The following is a 219-nucleotide window of genomic DNA, read 5'->3' on the forward strand; positions in this document are numbered from 1 at the left end:
TTATTATTATTATTATTATTATTATTATTATTATTATTATTTCTAGGGCGGCGTTTGGCCAAAGGTCTAGGTAGGTTACTATCATTCTTTCTCACTATTTGACTCTATTTTGAGTATCCACAGAAACACTCACAAGCACATTTATAATATTATATTTGCATATTTTCTTGTGTTAACGATAAGGAGTGTTAACGAAAAAAAAAAAAAAAAAGGTATTTA

Source organism: Trypanosoma theileri (assembly GCF_002087225.1).
Source record: "Trypanosoma theileri isolate Edinburgh chromosome Unknown TM35_Tth_36_V1, whole genome shotgun sequence".
Classification (NCBI taxonomy): domain Eukaryota; phylum Euglenozoa; class Kinetoplastea; order Trypanosomatida; family Trypanosomatidae; genus Trypanosoma; species Trypanosoma theileri.